Below are 18,304 nucleotides of genomic sequence, written 5' to 3' on the forward strand. Positions count from 1 at the left end.
CCCCTTCTCCCCTTCCCCCAGACTCCTCTTTGTTAGCATCCGACCTCACCCTCGGACAAAGAGCAAAATGAGAAAATCAGCCTCCGTCAAGATTGCTGACTCAACTACTGAATTTATTAGGATTTCCCCAGTGTTTCCACTCAACACGGTTTTGTTTCCTGTTGCAGGAGCCAACCATGGAGAATGTCACGGGGAATCTGTCGTCATGTTTCTTTTGTCTCCGCCAAATAGGGGACCCTCTCCAGTCCTTTCTGGTCTTTCAAGATGGCACTCTGGAAGAAGAATGGTTGGTTATTTTCTGAAATGTCCTCCCAGACGGGATGGTCTGGTATTTTCTCTTGGTTGGAATGAGAGTCTGCATTATGAGATGCCCTTGGTGTCAAGGGGACAGGCAATTTCAGTGTATGTCCCTGGTGATGTGAACTTAACCTGGTTCATCAGTGAAGCTGGGGTCAGCCAGGACTCTCTACTGCAGGGTCACGGTTTTCCTCTGTGTAGCTACTACATTATTTGGGGAGAGATGCTTCAAAGCTCTGCAAATATCCCATTTCTGCTAAACTTTTGCCCTGCAGTTCTCACCCACTGAATCCACTTGTGCCCCCAGAATTCCTCGACCAGAATTTACTTCCCTGTGGAATTACTACTGTAGAGTCTGGTGATGCATTTCCAGTTCCATTAATTGAAATTTTTCTGTAAGAAAGAGTTGTCCCCTTTCTCCCATTTAATCATTTACTTGATTTTTAAATTTAAAGCAGTATGGATTTTATGGATATTTACTTTATTCTTTGGGGTATCATGCAATATTTATTTCATTACTAGTTGTTCTAAGACTTAGCTAGATTTTATACCACTTCCGAGGAGAAGAGACTCATCTTATTTTTCTTTTTTTCTTTTTTTTTTTAACCAGGGATTGAACCCAGGGATGCTAAACCACTGTACCTTTTTAAAAATTATTATTATTTATTTAGAGGCAGGGTCTCGCTGAGTTGCTAAGTGCCTCACTAATCTGCTGAGGCTGGCTTTGAACTCGTTGGTGATCCTCCTGCCTCAGCCTCCCAGGTTGCTGGGATTACAGGTGCCTACCACCACATCTGGTTTGTCTTCTTTTTCTTGTTTGTTGTTCCTCGTATCCAAGACAACAACAGGCACACAGTGGGAGCTGGAGTCACTCCCCTATTTATTCAATAAAGAAATTACCTTTAGGACCTCGTCTTACGTGCTAGAATTATAACAACTGATAAAGCAATGCCTCCTCTCGGGTGGGAGCACCCTAGTCCGTGGATGTTCCTGGGTTGTGTACAAGTCTCTCTCTTCTCCAAGTATTCAGATAGTACTTTGGAGAAAAGGGAGTAGGATGTTAAGGTAAGAAAGACTTTCTTGAGACCAAACAGTAGTCCATGCCCCTCCTAACTGTACAAAATAAGTGGGCATACAAAACTCCTAGAAACAAAAATTCATTAATAAAATCCATACAATATTTAGAGACAAATACTATCCAGGCACAGGCAGCCCCCGCGTCTTATAAACCAACTCCTACAATCAAACCTGAAGGGCACACATTCTAGGAAGATTTACTGTCACAAACACAGACCCTTTATGTTGTGACTATGTGCTTCTCTAAGAAAATTGGAAACAGCTAAGATTAAAAAGACTCTGAGAAGCCACTTGTCTTAACCCAGTTTTTAAATCCAATTTCATATGTTTTATTTCTTCACAGGGAATAATGAAGAGGAAATAAGAAGCCTCATCAATCAAAGATGGCTCTCTCCATTTCTTGACTTAATTCAATTTTCTTGTACTGTTCCTACTGTATTTTCCAAACAAAGCTGTTCTTTTCTATAGTGATAGTTCAGCCCTGCTGTAGACCTCAGGAATAAGAAACAGACAATGGGGGCCCACTTTCTGCCACAAATTACACTCTGCAACCTTCTTGGTGAAAAGCAAGCAGAGACCGTGAAAACAGACTGTCTCCTCTCAAGAACTTCACACAATAAAGAATCTGTATTCAGACACTTATTGACACTTCAACCTGTTAATATTTAACTCCTACTATTGTTCCAAACCATGAATAAGCAAACCCTCTCCTGCGCACACACGTTACATCACACACTTTAATTATCATGGCAAACGCCAAAAGGAATTTTCCTCTCGCTGTTTTATATCACCCTTTCTAATTAATGTCAACGTGCCTTTTCCATGTTTGAGAGTACACAACACATGCACATATGTGTTGTGTCTGTGGGCGCCCACTCCCATGCACACACACTCACATGAATGCACTCACAAATATGCTCAGATGCATACAGATTCCTCTGTGGGTTAGCCTCCTTTTATAAATACCGCCCCTCCCATCCCTGGCATGCAGCGAGCACACACAAACTGCACATAATCCAGTTGATTTCCTTTCGTTAACTTTTCTAGGAGATTAAGAAGATAAAAAGCTAAGAAAAAAAAAAAGACGAGGAGACACTTTATGGAGTCTGTGATTAAGAGACAGAAGCTAATGAGACAGATGGGCGAATGCATAAAGGGAACTTGGGGGCACCAGCCCACATTTGGTAGAGGCTTCCCCTCCCCCCCCCAAGTCTCCATTCTTCAGCATCTTGCTTAGGCTCCTCTTGTTCCAGCCTCCAGGGAGCCCCTCTCTGCTCAGATCTCCCTAAATGAGGGCTATGAGATGAAGCAAGACAGCATTCCGTTTCTTTAATCTGTCATTGAAGATTTACTCACAAACAATATTTACTATAAAATTATGTAGTTAGTGCTCCACGGAGAGGGCACGGCTCTGTTACAGAGCTCGCCAGAAAATTTTCAGAAAAACTGTATAACATAGAAGAACTTATGGGCCAGAAAAATGAGGTGCAAAAAAAGAAAATAACTCATTGTATTTTTAAAATTTCTACACAATAGATTTTTCCACTACGTGAACTGTCACTTAAGTTATTCTGATAGGTGATCACTGTCCCTAAAAGCTTACTCCATGCTATGACAAATGGCAGCTACACAAAAGAATAATACAGGAGTCTTCAATTCACAAAACATTCTTCAATGCATTATCTCACTTGATTGTTGAAACATCACTGTGAGATACATATATAATTATTGCTATTTTATAGATCAGGAGAAAAAAAAACCCTCAGATTTTAAATGATTTCTCTAAGGTCACACTGCTAATCTAAAATTGCAGATCTGAAACTCAAAGCAAGAACTTCTGATACCAAATCTCTCTCTCTCTCTCTTTTTTTTATTTTACTCCATGAGTTTTATTTAATTTTTCTTGAATTCGTTTTTGGTTCCATTTTATAATAGTTAGCCTATATGAACTCTGCTTGTTATCTAAAGATTTTATGTGCTTCTAAATGAAACCAACTCTTTAATCCCTAAATTTCTTTCTAAAGTTCTCTTTTCTGGTGAAACTAAAAATGCTCATGCTGTTTTATCATCTGCTGCTTTTATTCCCAGGAATCTCCCTTTGAGAGATCTTTTGTCCTATTCTGGGATGATCTGATCATTTGTAACCATGTTCATAAATCTTCCCTTTGCTTTTTAAATTTTTTTTTTAATGTCGTGCACCAGTGGCTTGGTTCTTTGATTCTTTTCCGTTATTCAACACAACCTCCATATGCACTTATTCTAATGTTTATCACATCCATTACAGAATAGCTAAAAAAAAAAAACCTCGATTTATTCAACTGTAGTTATCTGCAAGGTACATTTCTGTTTTCTCTCTCTCTTTTTTTTTTTTTTTCTTTTTCTATGCTAGAGATGGAGCCCAGGCCCTTGCACAAGTTAGGCAAGCATCACCAGCTCCGAGATGCGTTCTTCAATCTTCCTTCCCTAACACTATGATCACCAGGATTCCTGAACTCAACAGAAGGGTTTCCCTCTTTGGTCTCTCAGCTCCTCCTTGCAGAGTCTGTCAAAAGGTGTTTTTCCACACTCCTTTCATTTTAGTTCAGTCTGATGTCAAAAATACTTAGCTAGGATATTGTTCGGTGCAATAGGAAGGGGTGACTTTAAAACAACCGATCCAGTTATGCGCCAACCAGGCTGATAACCTAGACCACGGGGAAGGAGAGAGAGGGAGAAGATCATGAGATGATCACTGAATGGGACATCGGGCAAGTACCCTCTTGCGGGTGTGTGCAGGAGATTCTGGACAAGGGTCACTCTCTCCAAGCAGCAGCATGGACCGGAGCTCGCGGGGCTCAAGTCCACAGTGTCTGAACAGGGGAGCGAGTCAGACTCCGGGGCGGATCGTCTTCCCTTCTTGTTGCCCAACTCCACTCTCCCTGCTGTTTTAATTGGATTATTTTGAAATCTGCTATTTCTGTCTCACTCCTTTTCCCCAAACTGTCATATAAGTGCTGCAGCTTGACTATTACACAGCTGCCAGATTTCACTCCAGAGATGGCTGTGTCTCGGTGCCAAGTGGAAAGATGATCCCTCCCCACCACCCGGAGACTAGTTTAAGGGGTTAAGCATCTGGAAGGGGGTTGCCTTTGTCCCTGAAAGAAGTCTTTTGCTTTGTTTTATGATTTTTTAAAAAAATAAAATCATCATCACTGGGAGAGCAGGTCATTAGTTCCACCTGAGCACGAAGGAGAACACAAACCAAAATGCCACTAAGTGCCTGTGCACCTCAACGCACAGGGAAAACAGAAACAGAGATTGTGGCTTGTCACAGATTCTTCTCTGCCGGGGCTTCCAAGCCTTCCAACATCAAGGATGGGAGATGGCAATTTTTAGAAGAGGCAGAAGCCTTGGAGAGCAGCCTGCTCCTGTTCCAGATGGGGAACTTGGAGGCACAGTGTCACGGAGCCCCTCATTCAAAGCCCTCCTGGTCCTCAAGGCCAAGGACATTCCACTTGAACTTGGGCTTCTCTGCAGACACACTCAGAGGATAATGTCTCTGCCAGGGAGGACGAATGCAGTCCAGCTTCTAAGGCACAGGATACCAAGCACTGCATTTCTCATTTGGTTGTATTTATTTGCTTTGGATACATAAGAGAATTAACACACACACACACACACACACACACGAACCTCAGAGTGCTGAGTGGAAGGAGAAAAGGACACAGTAGAAATAACAGCAGCCAGTGTTTACAGGGCATTAACCACATGCCAGGCCAGGCCAAGATCTGAGGGTTCCTAATTCCCATGGTGGACCGCCTGCCCCCCATTTTAAAGAAAAGAAAAATGAGGGATCCAGAAGGAAGAGCTATCCCTGAGGAAGAAACCAAGGGGACAGATTATAACTGCCAGGTCATAGAAATTATCTTCCCAAATTGGACAAAAACATCCAGTGAAAACCTAAATCAGTATCAATGATGTGCTTCTCATTGAAACTAAGGGCAGGAGGATCCTCCTCAACACTGCTAGGCAGATAATATGTGTTCTTGCTAATTCAAAAAGAAAGGGGGGAAAAAAGCCTCCCAAGATATTCTGTGTATTAGATCCAAATCTGACAACACAATGGTTGTTTCAATAATCAATGAATGGTTCCCTCTTTGAACAGGGACTAAATGAAACCCGTGCTATTGGGGTGATGGGTCTTGAGTTAGGGAGAAAATGGACCACAGGATCTTCATGTCCACAGCTCAATACTATAATAGCAAAGATCCCAGAACTTGGAACATGTGTTTAAATGTCTCAGTTCATTTTGTGAATGTTAAGGGAAAAAAAGAGAGTGATTTGAAAAGAACACTGTCATTCTGATGAAGGGGTATCAGAGTGATGTTTCACCTTCCTTTCATCCTGTTCACACTCTGAACAGTGCTGATTGCCAAGGGTAAAGAACAACTGAATACTGAGGCAGGAGGTGTCCATGGGGTTCTGCTCGAGGGTTCCAATATGGAGAGACAAAATGGTAGGCCTTGATAAGATCATTTCCTAATGTGTTTTACTCGATCAGATAACAAAACATTCTACTTTATCTCATGAAGGTTACTACGACTATGTGAATCTTCCACACTGACACCATAGATCATATTACTTATCAAACTTTTAAAGAATAAAATACCTCATAACGAAGGCCGGTGTATTATTTTAGAAATACGAATGTACTCCGAGATAGTTTAGAAGAGGTATGCCTACATCTAAAACCCTAGGCACTCTTCAGTCTTGGGCCCCACAATTTTCCTTTCATGATAGAAATATCATCAAGTGTCTTAAAATGCCTTCCCCCAAGTTAGCTGAGGATGAACGCTACCTCTAGATTGAAGAAATTATAGAGGAAAAGGAAAGAACATAGTTATGCTGAAAAAAATAGATTTAAGAGAGATCTCTTTAAAATGTTTAAAGGATCTCAAGATGGTTTTCTTAACCATCTTGAAAGAAAAGCGCACTCCAAATCCCTCAATGGGTAAAGGCTGCCCTATGTTCCAGAATGCACTGTGTGTGTGTGTGTGAGTGTGTGCACGTGTGCGCGCGCGTGCATACATGTTCGGCGGCAGGTGGGTTCAGGACTGGGATTCACAATTAAAATGAGCTTGTCAAAGAAAGGAAAAATTCTGGTTTTCCTATGGTAGATGTTTTAGCCCCAGAAGAGAGCAATTGACAGAGAAGAGAGAAAAAGGGCCCATCAAGGATAGGAAACCCAAACCAGAAATGTCGCATTTACCAAAGCCATGCAGAACCCAAAGCAGAGAAGAGAAGCCTCCGAGCAGATACTGTTATTAACTCATTATGTCCCCTTCGTCCCATTTAGGAACACCTAAAACACTTAAACTGAGAGCAGACAGACCACTTAGAGTAACTTTGAAATAAATATTTGTGTAGCGTTCTAGTCTTTTGATAAAAGTAATAGGTGACTGGTTAGTGATCATATTTATTAACATCATTAATGATAATAAATTATATTTAAAAAACCTCTAGATTATGATTTTCAACCAATTTCAATGCACCTGTGTTAATTACATTGAGATATTTGTAGAACTGAAAATTTGGAACTTAATGGGTTCAAAGACCACCACAAGCACCCAGAGATGGATGGAAGAAGGGAAGAACCCCAATCCCACAAACAATGCGGAGAGGAAAGGTACCAATTACTAAAGCAACCATGATGTGGACACTACAGAGAACATCTCCATCTGGAACCCTGAATCTCTTTAAAGTTGATTAAAATTAATTATCCTTGGGTACAAATGGTAGAACTAATTACATAATTAATCTTACTCTAAGGTAAGTTATAGTGGATAAAGTAAGAAAAGAGATATCATAAGAAAATAATGTAAATGCATTCTGGCCAAACCGTCACCTCAATTTATTTGGGAGATAGTTAAAGAAAGAAAGCACAGCAGTCCCCCATTATCTGCAACTTTGCTTCCTGTAGTTTCAGCTACACACAGTTAAATGAAATTTGAAAATATTAAATGGAAAATTCTAGAAATATGGATCCATAAGTTTTAAATTTATAACTTTAAATGCTTAAACAATTTATAAGCTTAAAAATTCCAGAATTAAAGGATTCATAAGCTCTGAGGAGCATGATGAAATCTCTTGCCATCTCACTCTTTCTCATCCAAGACATGAGTTATGCCTTCATCTAGTGTATCCACATTGTATATGCTACCTGCCCATTAGTCACTTAGTAGTCATCTTGATTACCAGACCCATTTTCATAGTATCAAAGTGTTTGTGTTCAGATCCTTATTTTATTCAGTAATAATACCAAAGCACATGTTTTATTATAATATATTGTTATAAATGTTATTGCTCTTAATCTTTTACTGTGCCTAATTTATAAATTAAATTTTACCATAGGCATACATGTATAGAAAGAATATTGTATGTATTCAGAACTAATTACATTTTCAGGTGTCCACCTTGGAACACATGCCCCCAGGTGAGGGGGGACTACTTTATTACCATATACTATGATACAGGCAGGTGACATCTGCTTTTCTGGCATGTTTGCATAGTCATGGAAAGTCAAACAGGTCCACGTCCCGTGTTCTCAGAGATATGCCTTGTCAATGTGATGAGGGATCCATGGCTGGACAGCATTTACTGGCCCCGCAGTTGTGTACTCAAGGGACATTTTCCAGTGGTTCCTCTCCCTGCCTTCTTCACTTCCCAATATGGCGCTGCTCTCAACAATCACAATCTCGCTGTCAGGCCCTGACCCTTCTCTGCGTCTTCTGCTCCATGCCTTCCACATCCACAGGTCTTTCTCCACGGGTTTCTCCAGTTTCTCATTTTAGATGAACCCCATGTTTCCTCTCAGAATGGGAGAATGGAGAAGCTCAGCTGCCTTGTTCACCCAAAGTATGTTTGATAGGTTTGATGGTATCTAAAGCCACTAGGCAGACCGTGTGTCTCCCTTACTCCCCTCTGAATCTCGCTGCCTACCTCTGCCGCAGACAAAGTGGCCCCTACACAAGTGCCGCAATCTGGCTGGGCACAAATCACCAGCCACTGAAGCAGGAACAAACTTTATTTCCGAACTCCCCACTAACGCCATGCAGGCGGCCTTCTCCCGGGACACACCACCCCAACCGGAAATCCCTCCTCCGGAAATCCCTCCTCCCGCACTTCCCCAACCAATGGGAACTCTCCGCGAATCCCCCAGGAGAACTCCAAATTAGCAAGCCAAGGCGGTCAGCAGGGGTCTAATATACAACTTAACATAACCATTATCATCTCAATGGCTTGCTGGCGTCACCTCTCAACCACTCCCGTCTGGCAAAAATGCCATGCGTCATTCTCAGCAAGAAGAATCTGCCATGTGAAGAATGCGACTGAGATCAAAATGTAAAGATGCTCTCTCCATTTCCCACACCCCGCAGTTATGCTTTAACCCTCTCTCAGCAACATCCCAGGGCACCCAAAAGTCCCCAGGAACCCCATGGAATTCAGTTCTCAGTAAAGATTTCTCCTGGCCTTGGTCTTGCAGAGGGCTCTTCTACATTGCTGAAACCACTGCTCACACAATATGCCCAAGTCTGCTGGTCCCCAGATCCGATGCCACAGCAGGGTGAGATCGCCCACCCAGCCTCCCTAGAGAAACTGATTCCGGTAAGGCTTTGAGAATCAACGCGTCTGTGTTTCTGCACAGCAGCCAGCAACCCCCAGCTAGAGAATCGTTTCTCCCTCTCTGTTTGAGTCTCTATTGATTCTGTAGTTGAAGAGGAAGCTAAGTGCTATCCAAATACCACATGCTCCATATGGCCCTGCGAATCCATGCTCCCCAGGCAGCACACCGCCTTCCTACCTACACTCGCGAGGTGCCTCATCCGTGTCTGGCAGAACACGAGGAACTTTTTTCCTGACCTATATTTGCTGACCAATTTGTTGTCTTCTTGCTTCCTGTATAACTTATTAATTGTGTCGAATTAATACATATGTGTGCATAAATACAAATTTATTTTCTTATTCATCCTCATAATCACTTAAAGGAGAACAATTTCTGAACCACTAAAGAGAATCCTTAAGCTAAAATGTCTGGGTTCAGGATTCAGATGATCCTCTTTAACTGAGAAATACCGAGATTTTCAAGTTAGAAAAACAATGAGGCCCGAATCAAGGCAGCATCTATATCTAGTTGCAGTCGAATGAGTGAAAGGCAATGGCTGAGGCCATTCAAGCCACCCCATATTCGTCCCCTTAGTGTCATATAATTCTTTGGCCCTTTTTCCTTCCACCTTTCATGTAGGATTCAGCCAAGGGGTTAAGGGACTCAGAACGCCTCAGTTTTCTTTTGTGTGCTTCAAAAATCATAAAGCATCCATTGCCCGAGAGCTGGAGGTCTTGGAATCTACCTTCTCTGTCATTTATTAGTGACATGGAGCTTACTTAGTAATGAAGGAAAGGATGAGCCACGTAGGGTAGGTCACATATGGTGCCGGAAGACTAGGCTCTCGCTAAGAGGCTCACAGGAGGCCAGGAGCCACCTGTCCCTGGGCACTTGCTGAACCACAGGGATGACACAGCCCTGGGGAGGGAGGTACTGCTCTCACGTGGGCTGATCCTAGGGAGTCCCTGGCCAGGGGACAGGGAAACGAGTGATTTCAGAACCCTGACCAAACATGAAACACTTTGATCAGGCAGTTTCGCCAGGACTGGGATTACTCTACTGATGTAAATCTACTTCACTCACAAGTACATTAAACATTTTCCTGGACGCCCAAAGAGGGTTAAAAGGAGGAGGAAGAAGGGAAGGATAACTTTACAAACCCAGGATTATACTTCAGTTAGTGTCATATTTTGCATTTGGTGATGACCATCTTGATCACTGACTCATATCATTAATGTTCTTTTGATTTAAGATTTTTAATGATTTTTAAACATGTCACGTGTATTTACTTGAAACAACACCCCATGAGATGGGGACTATTCTTATCTAAATTTTACAAATGTAGACTTGCCTAATATCACACATTGAGAAGAAAAGCAGAGCTAGAATTTGAGACCAGGCAGTCTGGACCTACAGCCCGAGACCTACTGGGATCTCCAGCCTCTGCATCCTCAAGGGCTGCCAAAGTTACATTTGGTCCCATCCCATAGTTGCATTTAGCCACATGCACGTACATACAAAATCCTACAAGTATTTTTTAACCAATGAGCACTATAACCTTGGATACACATTTATGAAGGCTTTTCAGTAAATATCTTTTGATTCCTTTTAAGAATTGAAAAAATTGGGCTGGGGATGTGGCTCAAGCGGTAGCGTGCTCGCCTGGCATGCGTGCAGCCCGGGTTCGATCCTCAGCACCACATACAAACAAAGATGTTGTGTCCGCTGAAAACTAAAAAATAAATATTAAAAAATTCTCTCTCTGTCTCTCTCTCCCTCTCTCTTTAAAAAAAAAAAAGAATTGAAAAAACTTTATATTCCACCAGAAAATTATTGCTATCCAGTGATTTCACAATTGTCTAAAAATACTTGGCCAAAAAAAGAACTTAAAATTCCCTGGGGTTCTTCCACTCCTTCTTGATTTAGTATTATTTCTCGAATGTCAAAATCTGGTAAGTTTCAAGTATGCTACTGTCTACAAGGGAAAGGTTCCTTAAAACAGTACAATTTACATATAAATGCCCTCCTACACAAACTTGCACATCTACACACATGCACACACACCCACACACACGGACACACAAGCATACCACTCCTCATGACTGGCAAACTGTTTTCATTTTTCGAATTCGCAGCATTGGAAAATTCTGTGAATACAGATATTCTCATCCATTTCCTCTGGAAATAGAAACGGTGCGATTTTATTGGAAAGTAATTTGGCAACAAGTATCAGAAGTCTTAAAACCTGAAAACTCTTCAATTCAGCAGTTTAGTGATCGGCAATTACCCTAAGGAAGTCATTAATAATAGGAACTAATACAGAGCCATGAGAGCATTTTTGGTAGTCTAAAAGCAAACAAAAATATATATGTACCTGTATGTATATGCATATGTATCTTTCTTTATATGTGTGTGTACATATATACACACATATAATATATATATATAAATATATACATATATATTTCTTTTTTATAAAAAAAGACTATATTCAACTAGAAGGGAGCAACTGGATGAATTTTATTTGTTCGATGTATATGACATAATTATAATACTTTAAAATATTTTCTATTTTGAAATACTATAAAATACTTTATAGAATCACAAAACATATTGCTATGAAAAGATGTTGGTTGTTAACAGGAACAAAGATTAGTTGACGGTCCACAGTGCACTATTCCCTCCCACCATCTGATGGTGCCTCTCGGGCTGAATTTATGAACGCTGCCTTCAGAATCATCCCTTTCTTAGCAGTATCTTGCCATCCTGCCTGACCAGCCATCTCAAAAATATGTAGAAATTGTTTTCTTTCCCACTAAGAAAGTAACCCTTCTATTTTGATAAGTCTCTTTTATCAAAGAGTCAACAGAGGGCGAGAACGTAGACATGCGGAAGTCTTTCTGGTGTGTGTGGCGACACTGCCACACCCATGGCTCTCTGGAGACCTGTGGCTCAGGCTGATGACACAGGGTGCTTACCTGCACTAGGTGCTTTCATCACAATGCAGGACCATGCGCCCCGGCTCCTCCCAGCAGATCTCTTCACACAGATTTTGCTTGAGTAGAAAAGGTGGCAGTAGAGACTCGAGGTAAGAGGCCTGGACCTGAAATCACATGCAACATTCTGGTTGAGTTAGAAGCTCCTGTGGCCACAGTCAGCATTAGCCAAAGTCACAGAAAAGAGCAACACCACGCTGTGTGATCGCCCCATCACACACACACACACACACACACACACACACACACTCAACACGTGCACACGGGTCCAATAAAACAAAACAACTCAGCAAGCAGAGGCACAACTATTCCCCTTCCCCAGGGTAGCAAGTTCTGGCCCAGGGTTGTTTCCTACCCCATCCCCCAACTTTAGGGACATCAGCAGCAAAATGATCCTGTTTCCCCCCTCCTCCCCATCCCACAATTCCAAGAGTTCAGAGAAATAAAGAGGGCCTAGTTATTCATACAGTGTCAGGAACAGGCTCAGATTCTTTCTAGCCCCAAAGTGAGGCCATTTTGGAACACGTGTTCACCACCACCTGGCCTTTCACTTTTTGCCTTTTACTTTAGAATCCCCAGTGCCTCCGCTGATAACCCTGGTAAGGACCGCCATCCGTGATAACCAGAGTCGTCACCAACGCTCACGAGACACTTCTGTGTTCCTGTGTATGCGAAGGGCCTTACACCCTGCAAGGGCTAGTCATGCTCCTACCTCTGCAGTCAACGGGAAAGCTAAGCCTGGGACAGCTCATGGAGGTCAAAGCCAGTGTGTAGGCCGGCGAGGTGCACAGAGCCCTCGCTCACAACTTCAGCACCATCCCATCTCTACACAACTGATCTCACTGTCCACATTTCTGTCCTTATTATAACAAAGTTCAATATCATACTATATCACTGCATTTTCCCCCCAAAGTTGATATGTCACCCAAGTCCTAATATCACTCTTTTTGGATGTGACTGTCTTTTGGTTTTGATTTTCAAGCTCAATTGAACTCAATATGTTTAGATTGCTATTGACAGTGAATGGAGTAATTTCAGCAAATGAAAAAAAAATGTCAAGCAATTCCAAATCTAGATGCCAAAAGATGAAATGAAATCCTAAAATCCAAGTCTTATCTGAGTGGTTAAGTTTCATTAGAAAGAAGACAGGTGATGAAATAAAAAGCCATCTGTGAAACCCTAAATAAAGATAAAAATAAAGGCAGGGATTTATAAATCCTGAGTTTAAAAATACCCCAACATGTTTACCTATTTACAAAGTTAACATACCACAGGTCTTAGATTCATCACAACATGAAACACAGGAGACTATCAAGGAATCAACAGAATCCTTTATGCGTCCTGCAATGGTTGGGATGCACCTTGTCCCACAAGGGATCCCATGTTAGAAGCTTGGCTCCCAGTGTGGCACCATTAAGAGGTAGTGAGACCTTGGTCACTGAGGTCACTGACCTGAAAGGGGATCAAGATTCTCCTGGGACCCTGAGTTGGTTCTTGAGAGAGGGCTGTCATTAAAAAAAAAAGCAAGACCAGCCCCTCCCTCTCTCTGGCTTCCTGTCTGGCCATGTGATCTCTCTCTCCCTCTCATCTGAGCTCCATCCTGGAGCCATCCGCCATGATGTGGCACAGCCAGGTGGGCCCTCACCAGGGTCAGGGCCATGCTGCCTGGACTTTCACACTCCAAAACTGTGAACTCAATAAGCCTTTTTTCCTCATAAAGAATCCAGCCTCACATATTTCATGATAGTAATTGAAACTGGACTAATACAGGTCCCACAATGAGTCCCCTTTTGCATTTGTGTGTAGAGGACTGCCCTCAGGGGCACTCAGCCACATTCCCAGGGTTGTTTAGCGCCTCCTGCCTGAAGCACCACCCCTGAGTCGGGCTTCCTATGGTGGCCCCCACGTCCTGTGCGGTCCAGCCTGTCCTACCTCTGGTCTCCCTACAGATTTTCTGCCTTACTGCAATTCATTAAAAGCACCTTGGTCTTGCAGGCCTCGGGGTCTTCTCAGGTGACTTCCTCCTGTCACCAACTGCCCTGTATTCTTTTCTCTGTGCGCAGTCAGCTGGGTCCTCTTCTCCCATCCCGCCCTCCCTCCTCCTTCCTGCGTCTGGGGTCACTCCCCCTTGCTATGCATCACCTTTGTAACTTCATATTCTACCTGATTCCTCCATTGACGCCTATTCCCATGAATCAGCGCCGTGCATGCTCCCGCTCACTCTCTGCTGCATTCAACACGAGGCTTTGCAGGGTGTGACTCTCCACAGAGTCTCCCGAATGAACAGAGGAAAAGAGGAAGGAGGGAAGGAAGAAGCTGGGGAAAGGAAGGGCGTCCCTATTCAGGATCATTTCATTAGAGTTCCCTGGATGAACGTGCTGAGGACCTTGCAGCGCACAGAGGACCTGCTCATTCCGTTGAGTGGCAGGTGAGGCTCCTTGTGATCCAACCCTGGCCAGCTGGGCCTCCTGCAGAGGCAGGGACACATCCCTGAACCATCCCCACTCCTCATGCCCGTCGTCTCCACATCCTGTCTCCTCCATCCCCTCCACACTCCTCTTCATTCACACACTTGCTCATTCCCCTACTCTCAGGGCTGGGAAAGAGCCCGGTTGCCTTCTGGGAAGCCAAGGCCTCTTCTCTGGGTTTCTACAAGACTTTGTACCTGTCGCTGTTACAGCGATTGTCACAGTTTCCTGTACTCCTCTTTTAAGCAGCTCCATCTCTCCCACTACCTGGGAAGTTCCTCCAAGGCAAGGGAGGCGCCCTGCATCACAGTGTCCCCAGAGGTGCCCACAGCAGCCAGGCATGTAAATTGTCACTAAGTCAGCATTTGTTGAGTGAACAAGAAGAGAAATGATCTACAGAGTCAGGTACCACTTAACCACAGGGAGAGGTTCTGAGACACCACCATGAGACGATTCCATCCTGTGAACGCCACGGAGCACACTCACATAAACCTGGATGGTCTAGCCTGGTACACACCTGGGCTCTGGGGTCTAGGCTATGGCTCCTAGGCTGCAAATCTGTACAGCATGTTACCGTACTGAAGGCTGTAGACAACTGTGACATAATGGCATTTGTGCAACTAAATATGTCTAAATATAGACAAGGTATATTATATATAATTTTACAGGACTCTCTGCATATGTGGCCGACTGCTGATCTAAACACCACTATGTGATGTGTATATATATCCTCACACTCATGTACTCACTTGTAATTGCACTGCTTGTAATCCCAGCTACCCAGGAGGCAGAGGGAGGATCTCAAGTTCAAGGCCAGCCTGGGCAACTTAGAAAGACCCTGTCTCAATATAAGACAAAAAGCGTTGATTGAAGATGTAGTTCAGTGCTCACCTAGCATGTGTGAGGTCCTGGGTTCAATTCCCAGTACCACAAAAAAATTATAAATGTCTCACCGTCTTACCACTAAATGTTTCCTTATTATGCAAAAATAAATTTTACTTGCCAATATTTTTGACAACTTAAATATATATATATATATATATATATATATATATATATATATATATATATATATATATTTAACATGTATAACTATGTATAGTTAATATGTATAACTATATATAGTTATAAAGATAATATATAGTTATATTTTTATAGAGTTAATAAAGACTTTACTGTTGTGAAGCATCATAGTTATAAATTCATCTGCAAATTGGGCATATTAATACATACTTCACAGCATAGACAGGAGAATTAAATAAGTTATATGAGTAAAGTATGTAGTGCAGAGTGTGTAGCATGCTGAAAGCACTTTATAAACATTATCTGTGTAATCATTATCATTATAGCCAGGGCAATCATGCTGAAATTATAATTCATGCTTCAAATTTATCAGTTTTATTTGCCAGCTTTTTTCCGCTAAAACATTAATTAGCATTAGCATCTCTGTACGGCCATAAAAACGGCTAGAGAGGCACTCAGCTAACCAAGGATAAAGGATGGTCTACTTCACTGCGGCCGAAGGACAAATTACTGTGTCCATAATGTGCAATATGTGTGTGAAGGGACAAAGGCATTGACAGAAAAGAAGTATTTCTGCACAAAAGTCATCTATAAAATCAAAGTGATAGAAATAATAAAGTTTGCCATTTAAGAGCTGTAAACATTTGCCTGTAATAATTACAAATATTTACTGTGAATTATTTCTTTTGCTAAAAAAGCAGGAGACATATGCATACATTTCTTTTAATTATTAGACAGCGTAATGTGACTTTATCAATAAATATTAAGAATTGGTCTCATGATTATCCATAAAATGTTTGAATTGATAGCAAACACATTCATTTGTGGTCTATTAGACACTACTCTGATTTAGAATTGCTGAAATTTAGTGAAATAGACTACTCAGAGAGAAAAAAGAAAAACAGGCAAGATCAGTTGGCAATAGTGTTTGGGGAAAACAAATAATGTAAGAGCGGATTGTTTGCAAATGCTACCAGTACATACAGTAGTTGAGAACAAGTGAGTGAGTCATCCTGTATTCTAGGAGGCAAAGTTACAATATTGCCCTGAATCGCTCTTTCGCTTGCAAACTGACCAAGTTTAAATGGAGTATAGTAAAGGATTCTATAAACCATGTGCTATTTGACATATAAGGTACTATCATTATTACACTTTGAGATGTCTGTGATAAATGATGACATCCAGAGTAAGCAAGGTGTTTGGGGGTTTTTTTGTTTGTTTGTTTTGTTTTGTTTTGTTTTGGTACCAGGGATTGAACCCAGGGGTTCTTAACCACATCCCTGGCCTTTTTTATATTTTATTTAGAGACAGGATCTCACCAAGTTGCTTAAAGCCTCGCTAAGTTGCCAAGGCTCGCCTTGAACTTGCGATCCTCTGGACTCAGCCTCCTGAGCCACTGGGATTCCAGGTGGGCACCACCACACTCAGTGCAAGTCAGGTTTCTGATTGGGGTTCGACTCCTTTTTCAGAGATACCAGAGTTATACCAGAAAATGTTATAAAAATGCTAAGTTTCTAACTTCTAATTTTACCAAAAGAATACTAAACTACTTTTAAACTAAATCATAATCCTCTTCACTGGTCACAACTATGAAACAGTTTCACAGAATGTAAACCTATTGCTTCTTTGCAACATAATTAAAGAAGGCAGAAGAGACAAAGTTAGCCCCTAACAGTCCTGCATGAGACAATTCTATTTGAACTCACTTGATTTCATTGTCATGATGCCTTTATGTGTGTCATAAAATCGGGTGACATTTTAGTAAGACAAGGCACAATTCTTTATGCAGGGCTCTCCATCCTTCTCACTTATTTGAGTGACTCTTCTTTTTGGATTCTGGTCAGGAGTCCCTTCCCTCCTGACAGGTTCCACGCACTGTATTTTCTTGATCGTGCCATAATCTCTCTCCCTCTCTAGAATGTGAGCTCCGGAGGGCCCTGACCAGGTCTCTGCATTTTTCCCCCCATCATTCTGCACAGCTCTTTGCACACGCTACGTTCTCAGTCAATATGTTTCCATCTGTCAGTGAACACGGTGCATCGATGCTTGGGAGACTGTGGCAAAAAGGCCACTAATTGCGATTTTAGAGCTAAAGGTTCAAGTGTAAAAAAAACATTTTTCCAGTTTTTTAGTGAAATGAAACTTAGCATTTTCACTTCTAGATGCATCAGCATTACATAAAAGATGTTGAAACTATTTTAGAAAACAGACAGGCAGCACATTTTCCTGTCTGAGAATTTGTCTGAAAATACCCGGTTCTGTAGGGGCCTCTGAGCGCTCTCAAGACAAAGGTTCAGTTGGGTAAGGATTCCACACACTCACTGCACGGAGAGCTAGAGCAAGATGCTGCCTGTGGACCCGAGCACGCCCCACCTGCTCCTATGCACACACTCAGGCCCGAGGCTCGCCCTCCCGCCAACACTGACCCCCTCATTACAGAGGACAATTAATTGCAGCGGAGAAGGCCAGGGCCCAGCAGGACCCCAGTCCTGCTTCCATTTCCCGCTTTTATTGTAATACTTCTTCCCACGTGGACCGAGTTCTCACACAGCTGCCTTGGATTTTTTCAAGATGGAACCCTTGAGCCTGTGACCACCTGCCTGGCTGCGTACCCATGACGTCATCACAAAGGTGCCAACACCTACCTCACTCCAAAGGACACAGGTCACTGAGAAAAAAACAGCAAGAAGCAGAAAGAACGAGGTTCTCATAATAAACCAACCCAGGAGGATGGTCCACATTCAGAAGTATCAGTGACTGCTGGGGCAATAAATGCAGGTTTTCCAAGAGGTCACCAAGCC

At 42.3% G+C, this 18,304-nt stretch overlaps 1 protein-coding gene across 10 annotated transcripts in view; it reads right to left on the reverse strand.

The window, feature by feature from the left end:
• Positions 1-18,304, reverse strand: part of Atxn1 (ataxin 1) — a 390,275-nt gene that overhangs the window by 232,143 nt on the left and 139,828 nt on the right. For all 10 annotated transcript variants that reach the window (XM_071613712.1, XM_027948164.3, XM_071613705.1 and 7 more), the window contains one exon: positions 11,995-12,119. The gene's annotated coding sequence lies outside the window, so the exon portion shown is untranslated. The remainder of the gene's footprint in view (positions 1-11,994; positions 12,120-18,304) is intronic.

Source organism: Marmota flaviventris, chromosome 6, assembly GCF_047511675.1.
Source record: "Marmota flaviventris isolate mMarFla1 chromosome 6, mMarFla1.hap1, whole genome shotgun sequence".
NCBI classification, from domain to species: Eukaryota; Metazoa; Chordata; class Mammalia; order Rodentia; family Sciuridae; genus Marmota; species Marmota flaviventris.